The 6,000-nt window shown below is 44.1% G+C and overlaps 1 long non-coding RNA gene across 11 annotated transcripts in view; it reads left to right on the top strand.

The window, feature by feature from the left end:
• The window catches only part of LOC104912096, a 48,539-nt gene extending 42,882 nt beyond the window's left edge, over positions 1–5,657 (top strand). For all 11 annotated transcript variants that reach the window (XR_004160563.1, XR_004160564.1, XR_002117386.2 and 8 more), the window contains 3 exons: positions 1,296–1,415; positions 2,381–2,548; positions 3,042–5,657. This is a non-coding gene — a long non-coding RNA (uncharacterized LOC104912096). The remainder of the gene's footprint in view (positions 1–1,295; positions 1,416–2,380; positions 2,549–3,041) is intronic.
• Positions 5,658–6,000: the final 343 nt, after the last annotated feature.

Consider the following 6,000-nt stretch of genomic DNA (forward strand, 5'->3'; position numbering starts at 1 on the left):
TGGCAAATGCATTCTTCAATATTCCCATCTACGAAGAATTGCAAGATCAGTTTGCATTTATGCAGGGAGGCAGGCAGCAGACCCTTAGGTCCCTGCTACAAGGGTATGTGCACTTGCCTACATATTGTCTTAACTTAGTGCACATGACCTAGCAGATGAGAATAATCCTTATAACATCAAACACTACCACTATATTGATGATCTCATGCTGACATCAGACCCACTGAAGGCATGAGGAAAGGCAGCGGATTCATTGACTACTGATCTACAAAAGAAAGGGTGGGCTATAAACCCACAAAAGGTGCAAGGACCAGGTGTGTAGGCCATTCCTGAAGATGCCTCATATGGATGGGTCCAGCAAGGGTAAGTCAAACAAGAGGAGAGCGGTGGTTTACCATCTCTCCCCTGAAACCCCCCCGAAACAGTCTGTTTTGAAGAAGGAGATGATCAGAACAGCCAATGGGCAGAGCTATGAGCTGTGTGGATGGTTATAACCAAGGAATCTGGTGACAGTATACTAAATATCTGTACAGATAGCTGGACTGTGTACCAGGGGCTTACTAGTACAGTGGGCCACCTGGAAATGGACTATTTGTGTCTGACCAATCTGGGGCAGAGATGCATGTTTAGACATATGGAATGTGGTTAAACATAGGACCATACACATTTCTGGCTACCAACCTCTACGGTCACTGGGAAATGATGAAGTCAACATGCTGGCTAGAGTTCGATGAATTGAGGATTCACCATCCAGGAACATTGCCCATTGGTTACATCAGAAAATGCGGCATGCCAGACAAAAGACAACGTGGGCAGCTGATAAAGCGTGGGGGCTGCCCATGCAACAGGCTGATATCGTCCATGCGTGCCTAGACTGACATTTGTTCCAAGATGAGATTGAGATCGTTGCCCAAAACAACAGCCCATCTTGTTAGAGGACACAATCCTCTCCAGTGATGGCAGGTCACTGGGTTCCTCCGTTGGTTTGAGGGGGAAGATGTGCCCTGGCCTGCACCAACACAGCAAGTGGGCTAATGCAGGACTATCAAGTGCTGAGAGCAAACCAGGGGTGTACCATCAAGGTGCTCACCAAGATGAGGGCACAGGTTCTGCCATCTCTAGGCCTTTCATTCAGGTCCGGTAGGTTTTCATAGAGTCTCTGTCCACCCCTGCAGGGACTGAAAATCTGCCTTAAGGCAGTCTTAAGAATACCATTTTAGCATTCAATAAGGCCTGCCCCCGTCAGATTATGTGGCAGATGGTATCATCACTCAACGTTGTTTTCTTCTGCCCAGCATTTTACCATTGCGCCAGTGAAATGAGTTCCTTGGTCACTCTCAGTGTGTGTCCTGAAGATGCTACAAGCAACATGGACCTCCCTGCTAAGAATCCAAATTATGGGCACCAATAGTCAGGTAAGACCCCAAACTGACAATTAAAATATTTTCTGCTCCCTGCCTCTGAAAACCTAGAACCCTATACCCATAAAATAGAATGGCCTTGAAAGGTGCAAGTAGGACCAAAGTGGTGTGGCCTATTTGCACCTAGGGGAGATTATTGGAGGTTGGGAGGTCAGTAGTCCCCTCAGTGATAGGTACATGGCCTGCAGGCATCATGGTCATCGCTAAGGGGATTTTAATCGTGTCCCTATGGCAAAGCAGGACCCCCACTTTCCTTTGGTACCCAATGCCTACCTTTGGCCAATGGGGCCAAAGGTTATGGTACAGACAGGCAGGACATGCTGCAGTGCTTAGTGTTACAGGATCAAAAGAGAAAGCTGGTGGAAATAGTTTAAATGATCAGACTTTAAATTGTGTCTATGTATAAGCATTTACATATGAGACTATGTACATCAAGCTGCATATACACACAAGCAACATTTACAGTATTACAGAAATGCAGTCACAGACCCACAGGGGTTGGAAGGGACTTGAAAAGATCATCAGGTCTGACCCCCTGCTAGAGTAGGTAGCCCATAATAGGTCACACAGGTAGGTGTCCAGCCAGGGCTTGAATATCTCCATATAAAGAGGCTCCACTGCCTCTCTGGGCAATGTGTTCCAGCACTCTGTCAACCTCACCATAAAGGTACAGAGGTAGCTGTGTAGGATTACTATCTAAGCTACGAGCACATCTTTCTATCAGGTGAATTCAAGACCAATTCCAAGGGCTAAGAGCAAACATGGCATGGGGCAGTTCAGGCTTCACTTTGTTTTTTGCAATCCTTGGTTGCAAGACACTGAGGAAACATCTCCTGTTTACATACAACCCAAGTTTACAAAGCCAGACTCGCAGGCTCACATCCACCTACAAAGCTTTGGTAGCTCTGACCAGTGAGTTTTACATGTCATTAATTGCCTCTGGTTTAACCACTGAACAGGGCGCAGCAGAAGATATTCACAAGGATGCCAGGACATATTCTTCTGATTTAAGTGGAGAAACATTGGCAGTGAATGTCACTGGAACAAGATCCTGAAGACTGTGGAGACTTCTAGAAAAGAGGTTGTGAGCATCGCCATGATGGCTGTGCAGTTGGCTGCTCCAAGGGGTCAGTACAAATAATAAAATAAAAGAGGCAGGGAGAACATTGAGTGCACGTGTTCTTTAACTAGCAGTGCATCAACATCCATTTTAAAATGGGATATCTATCTTGTACAATGAAGTAGATGTATCTTATGTTCTTACTGCGACTCTTAATTCTTGGGATCCAGAGGCCCGTGGCTACTAAACCCTCATTTGTTTATTGCCTCACTGTTACTGTCTGGATTTTAGCTGTGACCAGAGTGAAGTGTGTTTTATTCCCATAATCCCAGAAGCTCTCTCTCTTCAAACAGATTCTTAGTGTTCTTAAGTGTATTTATTATCCAGTTCAACTTCTCTGAGCAGATCACACTGAAAGTGAGAACTGCACGAGGCTGTTTCTACTGCTTGCTGCTCCGAGACTCAACATGCACTGAAACAGTTAAATTCAGCACTTCGTTTTTGCAAATGCTCTCTTGAATTATTTTGACTTTTGTGAAATTTTCTTTTCTTTCCCTTAGCCTGATTTGCTGGAATATCTAAAAGCACACAAGCATAAAGGAAATCCAACACATCGATGGATATTAACCTGCTGGATGTTACCTAATGAGCCTGTATGTTGTACTGTCATTCATTCACTGTGACAAAAGGATGACATGGAAATGCTGACATATATCTCTGTTGTTTAATGCAGACACAGCGTAACTCATTATTTTATGCAGCAAACCGAAGTCTCTAATGCCTACGAAACTGAAAGGATGCTATAGAAACTGCTTTACAGAAACAGAACAAAATCTACCTTTCCTGCGTGCATATGAAAATGTGGATGACTTCGTGAGGAGCTCAAATTGTCACTCAGCCTCATAGAGTAGTCTCCATGGCTGCTAACAGAAGTCCCACCATGTCTGTGTGAGCTGAAAGAACCACGTATTTCTCTAACTGCGATCCCAAATGCAGCTGCTAAATTCTCAATACTTCTCTAACAGTTTTCAGATTGTTCTCCCCGTTCATTTACATCAGTCTGAATGGAAATAGAGAGGAAAACAAGTGCTAACCTCATAGAGCAGTTGTGGATGGGTGGGTAGCAGCTCAAGGGCAGCATTTGCTTTAGGTCCTCCTCATGGAATTAGGGTCATTATTCTGATTTACTAAGAAACATATGTGCAAGTATACACCAAAACTGCAGAAAATAGAATTTTAGAAGCTTATTCAGCAGTGGATTTCAGGATACAGATGTTGGATATAATATACTCGCACTAAATTGGATTCTGGGTGAATAAAAGAGCTGATCTTAAATTCAGCTTGGAGCCCTGCTCAGCACTCAGTTTGAAATACACAGCCTTTTTGTTTCGCTTTTGCAACTTATTCAATAAATATTTTGGCATGCCTGTCTGTTACGCTGCCTTAATCTTCTCTTCAACCGAGCAGAAATTAGCATTTGTAATTTATTCACTAAGGGAAACTAAAGAGGCTCTGCACCAGGGTGAAATGTAATGCCCAACAGATAACCAGAGTGCTGAGTCAGCACAATGTGCATTTGACAGATTTGCTCCTTGTCTGCACCTCATTTAATGGAAAATATGGCAAAGAGGGGGAAGCTTTTTTCTGTGTCTCACTGGAGTGATGCAGGGCTGTGGTGGCTCGCTGTGCCCTCATCCCCTCCTCCTGTCCCATAACACAAATGGCCGTGCCATTCAACCCAAGCCCTTTGTTCATTGCAAGAGAATCACAAGATGCCCATTCTTTATTGTAAAGAGCAGTTAGATTTTCAGTTATCTTACTGAGAAACAAAGTCTCTAATCAGCTTCATTTCTTTTTAACCCTGAATCCAACCCCCTGCAGGTTTAAATAAATTAACTTTAAAAAAAACAACAACCCAAATACCCACTCACCAGCTTTCAATGACTAAACAGCAGGGTCACACTTGGGCTGACTTGTATATCTCGTTATTGGAATTGAAGGGGGAAAGGCCTCCTGAGACCCCCACCCCACCATGCCCACATCCCTCAGTGCCACATCCCTGCAGCTCTGAACACCTCCATGGACAAGGACTGCCCACCCCTGGGCAGCTGTGCCAGCGCCTGGCCGCTCTCTGGAGCAGACGTTGCTCTGGTACCAACCTGAGCCTCCCTGGTGCAATGTGAGGCCAGCACCTCTCACCTTCTTGCCAGGGCAGAGGCTGACCACCACATCACTCCATGCTTTTTTGAGGGAGTTGGAGAGACCACATCCTGCAGTCAGTAAGGAGCAGTTTCGAGCAGTTTCAGCCATGCCCTTCACCCCTCTCTTTATGTAAGAGTTTTTGGCACTGGGTACTGTTTTGGTTTGTTTCTTCTTTTGAATCTCCATGAATCATTTTGGGCATTGCTATGATGCAGGCCAAGATAACAGACGTAGTATGATTATTAGGGCTGTGCAGAGAAGCAGTCACACTGAGCGTGGTTTATGAGTGGTAACGTCATTGATTTTTGCCTTTTCAATGAGCTAGCCAGCATTCCTCCTAGAGAATTAATAATCAGAAGCATCCCTCTGTATTGGCACCTGGACATGCCTGACTTCTCCTGCAGCAGCATTTGATCGATGTAGCGATACGCCGTATGAGTTGGTGAGCAATGGGTCTCATTCCGCTGTACCTGGAGCAGGAAGCATTCCCACCACAAAAGCAGAGATCAGAGTACTTCAATGCCCACTTACCTGCTTGCTGTCCCCCCTCCTGTTCCACCCGCACACACTCATGTTTGCAGCACAGTCACATAGCAGCCAATGCTTGCTGAAAAACAAAGTAAGGAAAAGGACTCCAAAATGTGCAACCATTACTCTGCATAAGAAAATTAAGGAAAGAAAAACTACCGTAGGTTGACGTTGTGCTGGGGGAGGGGGGCAGACAAGTACTTACTCTTTCCAGCGTGAATTGCTTCATTTTTTCTTCCTTTTCAGTTCATTATAGCCATAACTTTATTTAAATGTAGCTTTTCTTTCCACTGTGGCTGTGGTAATTTCTTAGAGAACATATTTTAATGGCCTGGCTATACGCTCAGGATTTCTGTTTGCTTCTGTAATTGCTTCTTAATTATTTTCCAATTGCTGAAACAACAGTTTCCACAGTTTATTAAAAAGCGTTTTTGAAAGCTTTACCCTAAGGCATTGTCAACATTTTATTACTATCACTAACAGTCAGCACAAATGAAGAATCACCAGCACTGGTAGCTCATGTCAAGCAGACAAGAGCTGGCGGAGTCTTATGTAGAAATTAGGATGACGTAAGAATTAGGATGAGCTTACTGTGTTTCCAGCAGTGGAGCAGCCACTTTAAACCCAATAGCATCTCTCTTTCATGTTTAATGTCATTAACGGAGATAACACCACTGCATTTGGAAGGAGAAATATTCTCAGAAGTTTTTTAAAAAAGATTACAGCTTCTCTTTAAGCCACTTTTTCCCCCATCCTTATTTATTGTAAGGAAAAACTGACCTGATCCAT

The sequence above is a fragment of the Meleagris gallopavo genome, chromosome 8 (genome assembly GCF_000146605.3).
Source record: "Meleagris gallopavo isolate NT-WF06-2002-E0010 breed Aviagen turkey brand Nicholas breeding stock chromosome 8, Turkey_5.1, whole genome shotgun sequence".
In the NCBI taxonomy this organism is placed as follows: Eukaryota; Metazoa; Chordata; class Aves; order Galliformes; family Phasianidae; genus Meleagris; species Meleagris gallopavo.